The following is a 16,081-nucleotide window of genomic DNA, read 5'->3' on the forward strand; positions in this document are numbered from 1 at the left end:
TTTACAGCCGACAGCCCTCATCGCCAGTTCGGTTATCACAGAGCACCCATGACTTACTTTTATCTTTTATCCAGGAGTCAGGAGCAGAAGCATACTGTGTATTATGGAATATTATGAAAGCAAAGGAAGGATTTCACTAACATGTCTGCACAAGGTGTTTTGCAGAGGCAGGTTCATGGACTTTTTACAACATTATATTCTACACCTGAAGACTGACTGTGGCTTAAATGTTTGTATCTGTAACTTTCACTGATGTCCACTCTACATGACGCAGACGTGTTGCTGAATCAAATCCAATATGTAAATTATTTTTTTCTATTTTCACTTTTTGTAAAAAGATCATGAAATGTTGTTTGCTCTCTGAGCAACAGAAACTCCAAACATGAGATTATCCTTGGGTTTTGAGCTTTGTTGAGTTTGTGGGTTTTGTAAATGTTTTTTAAAATTTTTTCTGGGTCCTTGGGTTTCTTTTCTTATTCATGACTGTGTCCTTTACATCGTTACGTTTGGTTTGCCTAGTTTACTCTTTCTGTCTCTCTGGTATTAGTTTGATATTGAAGTTGTCCATATTTTCTCTCTGTTAAATTCTTGTTCCTGTTATGACATTATTAGTTTCCTGTTTGACTTTAATAGTGCTTTGTCACTTTGTCTTGTGTTTAGTATTAGTTCATCTCCCGTATCACTGTCTAGATTGTTGTCACTGGTGACTTATCATCCAGCTGTTTCCAGTCTGTCTCTGGATCTATGTTTTGGGACTTTCTTTGTTTTTTAACTCTGCTTTGCGTTTGGGTCCAAATGTCCTACATGCTATCCGGTCGTTAAGTGATGACGTGACGAATCCTACTTCCGGGCCTAAAGTAGTCTGCGTTTAATATGGCTTTTGTGTTGTTAACATGTTTAATGTTTTGTATTTTCTTCTATTTAATCTCAAAAAGCTCCTAAAACAGTCAGTGATCACTGTTGACCTCCCTCGGCTTTTATTACCGCTAATCATTTATTTAAGCTCAGTTTTTAAAACCTTAGGATGTAACTACAGCCCAGCCCATGCAGCAGTATATGAATGACTAACTTCGTATTGTGGATGGATTATCTCAGTTGTTCTCCTGGCTGAAGTTTGGTCCTTTTACAGCATCCTGCCATGCGATTACATTTGTTCCTGACCACCGAGAACACTCACGTTAACTTTTATCGAGTGGAAAAAAGTTAGCTTGTTTATATTATGCTAACATAGCTGTGTCGCTAGCGGTCACGTAGCACATCATTATATACCAGCTGGCAAAACTTCAGTAACCCTACAAACGTCACTGCTGTTTAGTTTTCTGTCTTCATTTATGTTTTAAGTGATGACAGAGCTGTACGTTTTAATTTGTTTCCAAAACCCCGCAGTCAGGACATGCTATATTGTATTTAGATAGAAGCTAGCGAGCTAACTTCCTGCTAACTTCTAACTTCATTAAATGTCATAAATTCCGTTTTCATGGATGCCTGGATGTTAAACTCAGTTGTTACACCTGGTAGAGCAGAACGCTGATCATTTTATTAAAGATGAAAGACTTTAGACAGTTTTTCAACTCTCAGTAATGCCATAGTGATCGTTTGATATATGGACCTGCAGCGGAGTTTAGGCCCAGCCACGGCTAGTGACATCAGACTTAACGACCGGATAGCATATAACATGATGTGTAAACATGGTTAAAGGATTTACCATGTAAAAAAAAATGTATACGTTATTCAATGAGTAAATGAGACACGCTGGCCCAAAGGACTCCAGGACCAGGAGCTCTAAGTTGGTCATCAGCTGATGTGTTCAGTTTTCACTCCCCAAACCTCCTTCCTTACAATTACTATATAATGTGCTACTGCTTTATAACGGCAAAGCTTTGTAACGTCAGCTGATAAAGGTGAAGAAGAATTGAAATTCTATTAACAACATGTCCAAGTGAAATCACGTAACCTTAGATAATTACGGTGGCCTTGCAAAGAGTCAGTTGTGAAATTAACAGACTGTTCTGATCATCTTCTGAGTTGAAGCAACAGTTTATGAAAGGAGGAAATGATTGCACTGAACATAATCAAGGTAGTTATTCTTTTTAAACATATTTGCCAGAACCCTTTAATTATAATTAAAATGTAATGGTTTTTGGACAGCAGATCGGATTAAAAAAAATATTTTGTTACCTAACAAATCCTCTCAGTCAGTTTAACTTTCCTCTTCCTCTTTTCCTCCTCTCTGGAAGCTTTTATCCACTTAATAATTCTGCTCAAGCTTAAATAGCTGAGATGCTCTCAGCTTCATGGAGAATTTAGTTTGTTTGCTGTCATTTCACCATAAATGATCATACTGAAATCTAATCTCTTGTTGCTTCTACCATAAAACTCCTAAATTAGGAGGTTTTAACCATCCAAATCCTGGTGCATTCCCGGACCTCGTCAGTCATCGAGGCTAAAATTCTTCGGGTTTATATGAGGCAGGTTTCCTCCCAGGAGTTTGTGCGTGAGCTCTAATCAGTGGTGACCAGTCCAGAGAGCTGACATCATCCCAACATGCAGTAGGCCAGCAGCCAAGTCCCACATGCCTTTCAAATGGACTGAGTATGAAGTCACTTGACTCATAAACTCTGAGAGGAGGAGGAGGGGGAGGGTGGGGGTGAAGTGAGAGCGAGGCAGGATATCACGAGGGTTTGAACGCTGCTCATTTTACGTCACTTTAAATTTTTACAAGCCGTTTAGCTCCTGAGCGTTGACCAATCTCAAGTGGTTGGTGGTCAGCCCACCACATGCATGACTCGAGAAATGAGTCATGAGAGAGGAATAAGTTTGGACCGTATCATAAGACTCCCACCGCATCACAAACAGCCATACTAACTAAAGGGGACAGAGATTTATTAAGTATGCGTAAGGCTTCTCACATCAATGAAGAAGATCTACATTCAAATAGAAAATCTGGGATAGGAGAACCTGAATAACTAAATCAACATTTAATGAGAGCCTTGAATCACTGATACCTGTTATCAGTCGTTATCAGCCAACAAGGAGGCCGTTATCACTTCATTCACTGGTAAGTGCAGAGCACAGAGTTACACACCATGGCTCATCCACTGGTTAGTGAAGTCCTGTTGTGAAGCCTTAAGCAGACGTTTCTTGCATCATTTTGTGTTTATTTTGAAACCAAATGTGATGAGCAGCAGTCCATCTCACTGTGAAACCCTTGACAATGAGCACAACCACAGTAATCCTCCAGTTTAACTTGAATAAAGACCCTTATTTACAAAAATAACCTCATGTTTTATTCAGAAGCCTGGAAACTAGCAGGAAAGTGTTTACTGAGGTAAACATGAGGGAGCACTGGGTCATTTTCCCACAGACTTCCACGATTTAAGCAGAAGTTTTTTATGCAAGTACTGGAGTCATCTCCTACTGGCCCCTAGAAAGAATGAAGATTTCAGTTGTTTGCAAATTAGTTTCCCAGAAGTTACATCCATCTTTGTATGTTGCAGAGCCAATCTACAGCATGTGTTGATCTTACAGTGCTGAAACTGGCTGCAGTTGCGGAGCAAAGCTGTCCTCAAGGAGCTAAACAGTTAAAATCATAAATTATACCTGCTTCAAGAAAAAAGAAGTTTGAGTTTAGCTTTCACAAATACATGTTTTTTTCTATGTGATACCAGTCATGTTTTTCTTCTTATTTCCCAGTGCTTGACCTTTGGGCTTGTTTGGACTGTTTGCTGCACTAGCTGATCTCCTGTGTAATGTCCCTGCTGTTCATCACACCGCTGTGTTACAGCATGTATTGAAAACCGATGCCCTGTGGATGAGAATGGACTGGGTTTTCCAGTACCATCCAAGTGGGAGGAAACCCTGGAGGAAACCCTCATCTGGCCTGAGAATGGGTGGATGGGTGCATGGACGACTAGATGGATGAAGGAACAGATGGATGGATGGGGGGATTCTGATGACTTTTAACTTATTTTAGGGTTCTCATCAGTTTTCTTTGGTTCTGCCTGTTTTTAGGACTAATCTATTGAAGCAATCACTGTGTAAGGTGAATGAGGGGAACAAACTTGCTGGATTTAAGCACCCAAAGGAGTGTCAAAGGGGGATTTTACAGTGTGACAACCTGGGTCATAAGGAAGCCTTTAGAGTATGTATTAAGGTTCAGATCACACATCAAATGCATCAAACAGACAAAGTCTCAGTCCAGATATTGGAGGACATTATGTCCCTACTTCAGGGTTTCTGAAAGAGTAAACATAAATATGATTCAAACTTGGATAAGAGTGCAGTATGTCTACCTTGTAATATGATGGCAAATTCAAGGCTGAGCTCAGACAGCTTGCCACAACATCAACATCCCATCTTTCCAAGCGTGATCCATCTTGATGTTATCAGCTGTTTGATATGCCCTCCTCATTGCTACAGAAAAGTGAAGCCAAACAAATGCAGTGCTCGCCTCTGCTCCCTGTTATGCTGTCATGGGAACAGCAGTTGTTGTTATGAAACCAAACATGACGGCGGACGCTGGTCCCACACAGATTAGTGAGCTGAATTAGCAGAATGATCTCATAGTTCCTGTCTTATCAGTTGGCCTTGGGTTGCAAATGGAAGTTACGATCACACTGTTACAAGCTGAAGCTGAGAATTTAAAGGCTAATGTGACCAGAATCTGCAACGGTTTTAGAAATCAGTTATAGTTTTTCCTCATTTTTCTTTCTTGAATGCAAATTCAAGTCAAACATTTGATCAAGTTTTCACAACCACCAGGAGGGTATTTTAAAACAGCCAAAAAGAAATGAGGGTTTAATCTTTTGATTTAATTGTGTTTGCTTTGGATCTGCAAAGCGATTTTCACCTCTGATGTTCAGCTATAAATGTACTGGAAACATTGGAGCTATTCCTAGAAGCAAATCTTTTCCATTATCTAGATACGTTTGCTGAGTCAAACTTGGAAACATCAAGTTTTATTCACTTCACTTATCCAGATAACGGAGTAATCCTACCCTATGGCATGGAGCCCAGGCAGTAAGGATTTTGGGTACAAGTTTCTGATCTATCAAAGGATTATAATGGAGAACTACAAGATCTAATAATGCTTAGGGACTGGTTAATAAGATACACTAAAGGCATGACAGAAGTAGCAAAAATTTGTCATCTTTAGCTCTTTAAATCATTAAGGAGATACCTATAATCGACTGTTTGATCAGTTCTGGAAAAGACTCAATTTCTAAACTTCTTATTAACATATACAACTACTTTATTTGTCATTCAGCTGCATTTATAAATGTTTTGCACTGCTTAGAAACATAGCTTCATGCAAACTCTCACATCCCACCTCGTCTTCAGTGTATCAGTCCATGTTTGCTTGTGGTGTACCTCAAAACTCTTTTAGTTTTTTTTTACCTCTTGGTGAAATCTTCCAGAAGCATCAAATGTATGTACCACTTTTATGTAAGGAACTAAGATCTATTTTGCAACACAAAGCACAATACCCCTAAAACAGAAGTCAAAAACATGATTTCTCAAAACTTTTTTCTGACTAGTTACTTTTTCGTTTTGCACCAGATTATGACTGAGGAATCGCAGAAGAACCACCCCTTCTGAAACCCAAAGATTCCAGTTATTGGGAAATTAAAAGGAAATGATGAAATAACACAATAAGAAGAAACTCTTGAGTTGTGAAAGCTGGGTTGAGATGAGATCTTTTTTATGAATTGCATGGTTCGAATGTTTGTTGGGATCCTGGTCATCATCAGCGCTGCGTTCACAAACCGTTACACCCAAACACATCCGCTCTTTCATCATAACAGTTTAGAGGAGACATATGTTGACCCATTTAATATCCTGTTAGGATTTGAAACAACTGGTGCAAATCAAACATCTGGATCGCCACCGAACTCTAATCAGTGGTTTCATGTTGCAGATTATGTTTGATAATTTTGAAAAATAACGTGCTAACGGACGGGTCAAGCAAACAATTTCCACATTCAAAAATTTAATTATTCTGCTTTTTATTCCCATTCGTTGGTTTTTGTTTGTTTTTTTGTTTGTTTTTTGCTGCCTGTATGCACACCCAGAAAAAAGACAACTTTTTAAAATAGCTAGCAAAGCAAAGGGAAGGTCCCAGGAGATCTGGGCAGGGTCGGAGTATGCTGGGTACAACAACAGAGAGGAGGTCGAGTTAAAGACCTTCTCTGTTTAATGTTCAGCTCTCAAACACATAAAAGCGGGAACATTTTTAAATAGAAGAAGAGACGTCTGATGTATAGTTCAATCCTCAAAGCAAAATCAGAACCAAAGCAAAACCATGAAATAAATCCAAAGGAAACGTGAAAGTTTGTAGCCTGTGTCAGGTCCGGCTGTGCCCCGAGGAGTCCAGTGCACAAACATTAAGGAGTAAAGGAACAATATATAAGCTCTTATATAGTGCACATCGGTCCAGATTTCACAAATATGCAGACTTCATCTGATAATCTGATAATTAAAATATTTTCAGATGGTTTCCACTCTTCATTTTTTTTATGTGCAGAAAACAAAGTTAAAATACAGTACAATGTAAAATTTTAAAATGAAGGAATTTTTTGTATAAATTTTTTACTTTTTTCTGTTTTTTAATTTTGTTTTACCTGGAATTTTTTTTTATGGTTTTTTTTATTTTTTTTCACATTTTTGTTAGCCACCAGAGTAAGATGAGCACCTTTTTCTTTCTGTTGTTAAGGTTTTACTAAACAAATACATTTTTGAGATTAAAACTCTCTTTTACGACAGTGTCCTGGGTCCAGGCAGTTCCACATAACCCACCATGTTTTATGCTACTGTGGGTTTATTCCTAAGAAGGTGCTACAGAAAATCTGTTTTCTTCCATTCAACCATTTTTCAAAACTGTTCATCCAGCTTGTCCTGGGTCTGCTCCGGGAGGAGGCCCCGGGGCAGACCCAGGACACGCTGGAGAGATTATATCTCTCGACTGGCCTGGGAACGCCTTGGTGTTCCCCCGGATAAGCTGGAGGAGGTGGCTGGGGAGAGGGAGGTCTGGGCCTCTCTGCTTAGGCTGCTGCCCCCGCGACCCGGCCCCGGATAAAGCGGATGAAGATGGATGGATGGATGGATGGATGTTCATCCAGCTTAGAGTCATTGAGGGTCATCTGTCAGCGCAAGGCTAACACAGACAAAACGTTCACACCAGCAGCAAATTTAGAATCACTGGTTAAAATAATGCGTACGTCTTTGGACTGTGGGAGGAAGAACCCATAGAGAGCCCGTATGTGTGCAGAAAGAACACTAACTCCACACAGCTGACTGAGCACTTTTGGCCACTCCCTTATTTTCCAAGGGGTCGCCACAGGGATGGATGCACATGTGTGATCTGGCACAGATTACACCAATACAGGACTGCCCTTCCTTCCTCCCTCTATCCTGGTTTGATACTGCCACGTGTACCGTGGTTTCTTTCTCCCACTAACTTATGTTCACTACTACACTGCGGAATTGCGAAAATGCATCTTTTTCCACACTAAGACGCCGTTTTATGTAAAGGAAAACGCAGCGTTTTGAAAACGCTCTCCAAAGCGGATACATTTGAAAACGCCGTTTTCGCATCGCAATCGACGAAGGGCATTATACAGCAGTTGTTTTGTTTGCTCTCAATTTTGACAGCCCTATTAAATATTAATATCTCTTTGTACATGCTCCAGATAGCTTTTCTTCAAATTCTTTAATTCTCACTTTCTTTTGCAACTTTGTACTTTTGTGTTACTCGCAGCAACAACTCCACCTCATTGTTAGTCCATTTAAAAAACTCGGTGCTTTTCCTCGACATTTTGCCGCGACGTTTCAAAGAGCCGGAAAGTAAATAAACGGCAGACAGAAAGGAGGCAGGTCGAATCGTCTTGCGTTGCATGCATGCGCAGTACTGGAGCGTAAGCGTTTTCGGCCGTTTCAATGTCCGAAAACGCTTACACAAACTCCTAAACACAAACTTAACAATGTAGTGTGTGCTGTACAGTGTAGTGAGGAATGCCCAGACCTCTACATTGGAGAGACCAAACATCCACTTCACAAACGCATGGTACAACATAGAAGAGCCACCTCCACGGGACAAGACTCAGCAGTCCATCTGCATCTAAAGGACAAAGGTCACTCTTTCGAGGATGCCAGTGTTCACATTTTGGACAGAGAAGACAGATGGTTTGAAAGAGGAGTAAAAGAAGCAATTTATGTCCACAGTGAGCGACTATCTTTGAACAGAGGTGGTGGCTTAAGACACCAACTGTCTGCCATCTATAATCCAGTTTAGAGATCCCTTCCCAGATGCCTTAACCCCCACTCACATCCCGGGCCATCTGACCTCAGGAAATCACATGATAGGGTGGGGCTAGGTTTCACCATGAGCTCACCCGAAACCTTGGCTGATTGTGACCTACTCATGTGATTAGGTAGAGGATCATTAGGGGGTTGATTGTCCCTCTCGATGGGACACTCCCACAGGGCTTAAATCTGGGACTCCCCACCATTTTACCCTAGAACTGAAGAAGCTTCTCGGATCAGAGGTGAAACGTCTTCAAGCCACTTAAAGAAGTCCAGACGCTTTTCTTTCCAAGCTCCTTAGATTACGATGACCTGGATGACTGAGAGCCTTCACAGACATCTGCTGTTTTGTGCTCTAGTTTTGGAAAGTAAAATTCCAGGATTTTCTCTCAGTGTCATCCGGATGTGCTGGTGTGTTGTGTATGTAGTTTATGGGTGCAGCTTAAATACGGGTCCCTTTTTGTTTCACAAACCAACATGGAGGTGTCACACTACTGGGTCTGTGTAATTCTGGGTTAAGTTATATTATTTGATTTGTTGTTTTTCATGGGTTTGGTTCTCTTTCATTTTTTTATGTGTGTGTTATATTTATAGTTTCTAGTTTTCTGTCTCTATGCCTTCCCTGTGTTCTACGTTTAGTTACTCTAGTCTCTGTGTTTCATGTTCCTAGTCAGTCGTGTCTCCATGTCACAGTGTCAAGTCTGCGTCTTTGTGAAGGTTTCCTGTTTATTTTGATAGTTCCTTGTCCTGTGTTCAGTGCATTTGGTTTTGCTTCCTCCACGTCTCGTTATGTCAGATTAGTCCAAGCTCTGTTTTCCTCCTGTTTCCTATTCCCTCGTTACTCTATTGTGTATTTAAGCCCTGTGTTTTCCTCTGTCTGTTGTTGTAATACCCTATATGCTGTAAGTTTCTCCAGGTTTCTGGTTTCTATTATTCTTAGTTCCCTGCTCCTTGTTTCCAAGTGTTAAGTTCTTAGTTTCCATGTTCAGGGTTTTGGTTTTTGTAAGTTATTTTATGGAGGATTTTTCCCAACGAAAAAAGCTGCTGCTTTAAGTTTACATTCCACGTACAAGTCCTGCATTTGGGTCCTTCATCCTGCCTACTGCACATGACAGGATGCAACCAGAATCCTAAAACACTGAAGCTACACAATAAGGGGTACTACACCAATGAGTGACATCACTATCGTTATATGCATCTTTTATACAGTCAGTGCCAGTCAGACCAACAAGCCTGCACCACTGCTAAACACTTCTCACTGACTCTCAATGATTAAGTCAAAGTGTTTAAACAGACCAAATTACAGGAGACCATAGGGGTGGATGAGCAGGGTGCAGCACGAAGGTCCTGGGCAGGCTTGAACCAACCCAGCGGGGCTTTTCCCTCCACCAGAAGTAACATGCTATAATTCAAAAAACGTTTTACAATTACGTTCCCCTCATAATGATCCCATTACGTCTCTGGAATACCATAAAACCATAATACAGTACATCTTTACTACTATTAGTGTAACACAAGTTTTCTTTCATTCAGGGAAACTAATGGCACTTGACTGCAGAGCATACTTGCACAAACGTTCATGTTTTCCATTCATTAGCTGCTTATAGATATTTGAGTCTGGACACAACAAACCTTGTGTGACTGAAAATTGTTTTCCGGCTGCAGCATCTCCTCCCAGCTGCTGTAGAAACTGTGTCGGAAAGAGCAGAGCTTGTCTCTCAGCTGAGCGGCGCTTAAGCACTCTGGTAAAACATCTATTAAATTAATGCCTCCTGATGTACTGCTTCCTGAAACCAGCCTTTACTGGGCTGTGAATAAGGGAGTCATAACTCACTGATTCACTGAGCGAGTGTCTCACAGACGATCCTTTCATGACTCAGTAACGACACACTCAGCGTGGCTCAGTGGGTGTCGCTTCATTCCAGTAACTCATTATTGAAGCCTTCACTATACATCTAAATGACGCCTGAAAGCGTTTAACTGATCACACTTACACTTTAGTTCTGACGTTATTATTTTGGCCCCACTTCAGCCTTATTTAAAAGGTTGATCATTTCTCGTTTACACACAGCACTTACACAAAGCTGAGCCGAGTCTGCTTTTCCTTATTCTCTGTCATGTATCGCTTGCTCCAAATGAAGAAGTCAGCGTACAGCATGTTCAAGAAATCCCTGCAATCCCCTATGATGCCACAGGAAGTGGATATCCCTGATAATCCCATCTTAAATCCTTCTGTTTGCAAGAGACAGCCAATCAGAATCAAGTTGTCTCAAAGGGGGAAGAGCTAAAATGGCTTGTTTCAGAAATGACATGAAATGAGAAGTTGTACTGAGGCCCAGTATGAAATAAATAAGGATTATTTTGAACTGTGAATCATGCAAAGCTGCTCTAATAGAGCCCAAGTGTAACAGCAGGACCTGGAAAGGAGATGATTAAGGTCACTTTGCTTTTGTTGCATTTAAGATAAATTTTGGCTGTTAAATCTGTCAACCAATCAAATTCAAGAATTCGAGAGAGTTTAAGAAGCCAAAAGGACCAAAAGGCACAAACTGAAAATCCTCCTGCACTAAGTAAGACTTGAAACTAGAGACGGAGAAACTCATCAGGAAAGTGTTTACTAAGCTCACACAGAAACCAAGTTAAGGACAGATTTCTTTTTGCCATCAGAGGAGTCACCCCCTGCTGGCCTTTAAAAACCATGCAGGTTTATGCAGATTGTTGGCTTCATGCTGCAGAACCAGAAGTATGTTGGCATACTTTGGCATGCAGAGAGGAGCAGCCAGGGATCGAACCACCAACTTTCCAGTTTGCGGATGGCCTGCTCCTCCTCCTGATTGTTGACCATCAAATCACTATGTTGCAGGATTTTAGCTCCTCCCTGTGTTTAGGTGGAGATAACAGTCTTGTATTAAAGACATACCAAGCCCATTTTAGAAGGTTAAAAGCATGGGGGCAGTATTAACCCGCAGGTTTCTCAGCCAAACAGCCAAACATCTGGTTTGGAGATTTTTGTTTTCTACTTTTTTTCCCCCGACTTGCCATTTGACTTCTTTGCTACAACGTTAGGTTTAAAGAAGGTGGTGGTTTGAGTTAACATGCACCTCTTCACAACATTAACATGCACGAAAACCTAAGAGTTAGGATCAGTGACTGTGCCAGTCTTACTAATCCCATCCCTGCGTTTATAACATAGTGAGGGCCTGGTGTTTGCTATGAAGACTATGGTTTCAGTCAGTGACTCTACAGAGAGGACTCAGTCTGTTTCCTAGACTTTTTAAATACTCGAACACTTGTCCACCCAAGATTTAGTCACATCGCCATCTGTCATTTTTCTTTTCGCTCTTTTCCTCTTTCAGTTCTCCATGGTGGACCGTCAGGTATCATGGGTCATCCAGATGTTTTTGATCTCAATCTTTGTCTAGCAGCACGGTCACCCTTTTGTCCATTAAATACCTGAATTGTGTGGTTGGTTTGCAGTAGGTGTTTAGGTCCTACATAATCATTGTCATAACAGTTCTTTCTCAGCTGTTGATGGTGCAAATCTACTACACTGTTTCTCTGTGCACACATCTGTCCCCTCAACTGTTCGGCCAGATTTCCCATCAGAGTCGAGGGTTGGGGGATGCAGGGTGTGGTATGCTGCACAAACTGAACTCTGAATGTTATTTGTGACACTTGAGCCTTTCTGTGTCTCTGTTTTGTAACTCCATACGCTTTCTATTTTTGCCAGCTTCGCACAGACATCTACTGCATCATCTGCTTCTGTCATATTTTCCATTTCTAGGTTAAAGGATGTTGTTTGTTGAAGAGATTGTGCAGACAAATTTATGATTTGGGGGTTATATTAATAAATCTATTAGAAAAACCTGGCATGGGATAAGAGTACAGTTTTTGTTTGGACATTTATTAAAGTGATCCGTGTGGGAAACCAGAGCATGGCCTCCCACTCTCCTTTTAGAGTCTAGAATTTGCATCATGAATGTGCAGTATGTGATGAAATAATCAAGTTTGGAAAGGAAGGCCTTTAAACCCGTTAAATTATAAACAAAAAATGTTTTACCGCTTTCAGTAATTCTGAGGAAGTTTAATCATTCATCATGAATTATTTGGATATGCTTTAATTGATCAAACATATGCAGGTGAGGTAAAAGGTTCATGAAGAGGTTTATTAGACTGTGAGCTCAAACCTGACCCCAACCTCATAAAAATGTGCTTCATATTTTTGTCTCTGAGGTCTTAAGGTAGTTGGAAATCCTGTTGATTTTTCAGTATTAAAAAAAGTCACAAAGCAGCAAATGTTAATTTGTGACCATTTTAACTGGATTTACAGCAATGACCTTAAAATATTTTTGCCTAATAATAACTAATAATGTTATCATTTCTAAACTGAACGCACACACATCACACTTAGCTTAGATCACGTTTTTCACTCCATTAACAGATCAAATACACCGTCATGAGTCAGGCTTCCATAAATAGCTTGGTTTGAGTCACTGCTGATGTTTTGTTGACCCGTCCATCCACCCTGACCTCCTCCCTCAGCTGACTTTTTGGTTCTGCAACGTCATTTGTATGACTGATGTTGCTGTGCATCGACAAGACAAATTTTAAATATAACATTTCCACACTTCTGATTATTAGTATTTTTGATTATTTAGTGAATGAAGTTACAAGGAAGCAGAACACCAAGCTCGTCTGATTTTTTTCTGATGAAAAAACGGGAAATAATTCAGCTGCCAATAATATGGAACAACACCTCAAAACTACCTTAAGTAATTAGCTGATATAAACTACTGTAACAAATCTTTATTTTAAACTGCTTTATTTATTGAAATATCCTGATTTCTTTATTTTAATCATTATATTTGGATTCTGGATATTTATTTGTTGTGGAGTTTTTTAATTTCAAATAAACATTTTGATAACTTCTCATACTGTTTACTTGGTGATATAAAACCTATATTTATGTCAGTTTTGCTGTTAGCTGACATTTAATTTAGTTCAGATGATCTTGTCTGGATTTTCTTTTTCTTTAATAGTAGTTGTGATTCACCAACTCTATACAGATCTTTGGATCTTTGCATTTCTGAATATTTGAGGGAAAAGTATGTTTTTATATGATTGTCCTGTTTTTTGTATAATAACTGCAAACAATAAATAAATGAATAAATAAATAAATGTGCAAAAAATTATAAATATTGTTTTGCTTCCATCAGTGTAAGGTGTTTCAGTAATGGTATACGCCAATATATTTTCAAAATATCGGTCTATGATATTGGCATGTTGGCAAATATGATGGCACATACCCATTTCAGTAGTGGTCAGATGTTTTTCTAGATTTCTTTGTGGCAAATCAAAACAAATATATCAAAACAAGCCAGAAATCAGAGTTACTCACCTGGTAGCTCTTAGTGTCACAGCTGTTCGGTCCCAAAATGACTCCGGTCCTTATTAATACTTCACTTCTTCTCCAGCACTGACCACACCAGCGTGTCTGTCTTCTTTCCTTTAAATCTTAAATCCAGCCTTCACTGTGTCTCCTTTTCTGCCAAAGTTGGAGCATGGTGAAGCTTTGTCCTCTCCAAGTTTAGGCTGTATGCTCACTGGCCGAGAGAGTATGAGTGAGAACTGAAGACAGAGAGAGAGAGGAGGGGATCGTGCAAGGGCAGAGATGAGAATAAACAGAGTCTTTCTCTGAGCTGAAATAAAATAAGTTCTCTTTTTGCCGCAGGATGTTCAGCCTCTCTCTTTACGCCTGTTTGTTCCCGGTCATCAGCACTGAGGCTCTGCTCTATATTTAACCCGTGCTCTCACTCTGTGTTAGCAGCTCAACTGACTGACGGACTGACTGAGGCTCGTCCAAACCCCCAACAGCTGAGCTATCAGCCCTGACCACACCTTCTCCTCCTCTCACAGCCAAAGGACTAGGTTGGGGTGCGTTTGGCTTGACTTTTGGTTTGTTTTGTTTCACTCCAAAATATTTTTATTCTTAACAGCATGAAACCCAGATGTTCCTGCCCCTCTGTTAATGTGGCATCACTGTACTTGAGTTGATCACTCAAAATTAAGTGGATTCAACTTGAATAAACAAGATCAGTAAACTTCTGGTATTCATGGTGAACTATCAGCTCTCAGATTTGCTTTGTTTTCATATGTTTTTACCTTAAATAGTCAGTTTGTCTCATTCACTTCTTCCAAGCACTCCCCATCTTCTTTATTTCCTAATCCTAACCCTAAACTTGAACACACCATCTTCTCACCTTTCCCTAACCCTAACGAGTGTCTTTGACAATCATTTCTTTGACCTTCTCACCCCTTCTCTAACCTCAGTTTTATTCCCAACCTTTCTAATCCTCACATTTTTACTAAACGTAACCTCTTTTTTAATAATTTATGTAACGTTTAGCGTCTTTAGACCCACTTTTGTCCTGCTCACACTGAATAATTCTGAATACAGAATTGCCCGACTGCTGCTAAATATAATTTTATTTATGTGAATATGTCTGTATACAAACACAAACATATATCATGTATTCTCTATTTAAACAAGTTAAACCTTCAGAGCAGGAACTTCGTAATGCAACAGTGCCACCATCTCTAATCTGACTCCTAATTTTTAATCCTTACCCCCTGAAATTTATCCACAATCACTGACCCTAACCCCCATGAATCTAACCCCTAAACCTAGATCCAGCATCTTTAATTCTAACCCCGACCTGTAACTGTAATCCATAAATTTACCCTTAACCCATTAGCCTTTCAATGCCCAATGTGCCATATTTGACTTTTACATCCCCTTTTCCCCCCTGAATAACTTCAAAAAATTGCACAATACATTTTTAAGTAGTAAATTGCAAAATAAGCCAGATGTAGCAAATATGATATAATTGAAAATTCATATATGCCACCTGTTTCAAAGTCAAGGCCCGTGGGCCACATCCATTTATATCCGGCCCGCAAGATCATTAGATGTACTATTATTGTTATGCATGGCCCGACGATATGAGGAGCTAATACTATACAAACTACAGATCCCATAATGCAGCGCTGCAACCTCCTTGCTGAACTCAAAGGAGCTTACAAAGAAAAGCGTCTGGACTTCTTTAAGTTTCTCGAAGACGTTTCACCTCTCATCCGAGAAGCTTCTTCAGTTCTCGGATGAGAGGTGAAACGTCTTCAAGCAACTTAAAGAAGTCCAGACGCTTTTCTTTGCAAGCTCCTTTGACTACGATGACCTGGATGACTGAGAACCTTCACAGACATACTCCTTGCTGAACTCTAGGCTAACTGGGAACATTCCCGCGTCAATCAAGTCAAACTTCTGTTATTGCGAAGCTAGCCGCTCACAATGGTGGAGAGAAAAGTTGATTCTGAAAGCATAGCCTTGGGGTGGGTGACTGAATATATGTTTACAGACATTGCTGGTAAACCCGTGTGTCTTATTAGTGGAGCTAATGTGGCTGTAATTAAGGAATTTAATTTAAGACGGCACTACGAGACAAAACGTCAGGATAAGCTGAAAAACCTAAATGCAGAGCGGAAACTAGAAGAGCCAAAGAAGAATCTGACATTTCAGCAGACTTAATTTCACCAGAGCAAAATCACAAAGTGAAGCTGTTGTGAAAGCAAATTTTATTGTAGCAGAGGAGATAGCCAAATCAGCCCGGTACCACTCTGAAGAGCTGCATGATGAAGGTGTGCGTCGTCTTGTGTCCAGACAAAACGCAGATTTTGGCAAATGTGAGCCTGAGGAGAAATACGATTGCTGATCGGGTTTGTG

The 16,081-nt window shown here is 40.1% G+C and overlaps 1 protein-coding gene across 2 annotated transcripts in view; it reads right to left on the reverse strand.

Moving 5' to 3' along the window:
* The window catches only part of filip1b (filamin A interacting protein 1b), a 49,690-nt gene extending 35,558 nt beyond the window's left edge, over positions 1-14,132 (reverse strand). For both annotated transcript variants that reach the window (XM_084952823.1, XM_084952822.1), the window contains exon 1: positions 13,700-14,132. The gene's annotated coding sequence lies outside the window, so the exon portion shown is untranslated. The remainder of the gene's footprint in view (positions 1-13,699) is intronic.
* Positions 14,133-16,081: the final 1,949 nt, after the last annotated feature.

This window comes from Perissodus microlepis, chromosome 15, assembly GCF_051167445.1.
Source record: "Perissodus microlepis isolate ML-2025 ecotype Zambia chromosome 15, ASM5116744v1, whole genome shotgun sequence".
NCBI classification, from domain to species: domain Eukaryota; kingdom Metazoa; phylum Chordata; class Actinopteri; order Cichliformes; family Cichlidae; genus Perissodus; species Perissodus microlepis.